Below are 1,322 nucleotides of genomic sequence, written 5' to 3'. Positions count from 1 at the left end.
CCCAGCTCCAGCCCCTTGCTGCTGGTCCAGACCAGCCAGGAGTGGGATGCAATGCCCCAGTAGTGCCCTACCAAAAAGAAGCAGGCTAGGGATGGATGCTTTAGGGTGTGTGCAACAGTTTTCCCCATTGTAAAGCAACAAATTGCCCCATGAGATGGCCACAGATGCCAGCCACAGGCCTGACAATAAACACAGACCCTGGGCAGGTCTTGGACCAGAAACTCTGTGTTTCCATAGCTGGACTCGGATTGTTAATGGTGAACACTGCCTACCAGCAGGAAGGTAACAGGACCCGTGATTGTGCTGAGTTTGCCAGCATGGGAAGTTTCTTCTTGGAGCCCAGACTTGAAATCCCAGCAAGGCTGTACAGAAATAGAGGCTGTGCTGCTGCTCTCATTGGGGAAGGAGGGAGAGAAAAAACTCTACCCTTCTGGGTTATTTTGGGTTTATTGGAGTTCCTAAACAGTACCAGCTAAAACAACTCCTGAGGGAGGGGAAAGAGCAACTCATGTCAATAGAAAGTCATCTTTCTCATCCCACAAAGCCAGGGGATGCTTCACAGTGGGGTAGATACTAGGAAAGAGCATCTGGGAGATGAGAGTTGATCCTTTCAGCAAGGGCTGAGCAGTGGAAGTGACGGAGAAGAGTGAAAGCTCACCTGAAGAAATAGCAAGTGCAGATTTTCCCGTACTGCTGGGTGGATCCTGCAGCCAAGGCCAAGAGCTGTAGAAAGCAACGTCACTGTGGACTGCAAGCATCATCAGTGCTACTGAAGGTCATCCCTTCCCTTGCAAGACATCTGCCTGGTACAGGACAAGCCCCCAGAGTCACCTACTTCAATAGGGTTTGGTTTTGCTTGCAGCTTGGCTTCCTCGGCCAGCAGCTCAGTGAAACGACCCAAGGCATTGTGCAGCCAACACCATCACTGGTTTGCAGCCAGAGGGGCATCAGGGACAGGCAGCCGGGTAGGGGGCGGGCAGGGTGGCTGTTCCATTCGGTAGCTGCCTGCAATTAGGCTGGATCAAACATAACATGGAGCTGCACCCTTTGGCAACCAAGTCCCTCTTTCAGAGGTGTCCAAATGCCCAGGGAGCAAAGTCCTGTTGGCTTTCAGTTTTAAAGACAAATAAAACAAAATCTTTAAAACTATAGATTCACAGGCAGAAAGAAATTTAGGGGGTTTGTTGTGAGGTCAGGGGCAGAAGGGGTCTGCAAACCCTTTGTAGATTGGGCTGCAGGCACAGGATTGCATGGGAGGAAGCCTAGCCCTGCCTTCAGCCACTTTGCAGCGTCAGCCTGCAGAGACAACACAGCCACAGGGA

Source organism: Falco naumanni, chromosome 1 (genome assembly GCF_017639655.2).
Source record: "Falco naumanni isolate bFalNau1 chromosome 1, bFalNau1.pat, whole genome shotgun sequence".
NCBI classification, from domain to species: Eukaryota; Metazoa; Chordata; class Aves; order Falconiformes; family Falconidae; genus Falco; species Falco naumanni.
This window is presented reverse-complemented; position numbering follows the sequence as displayed.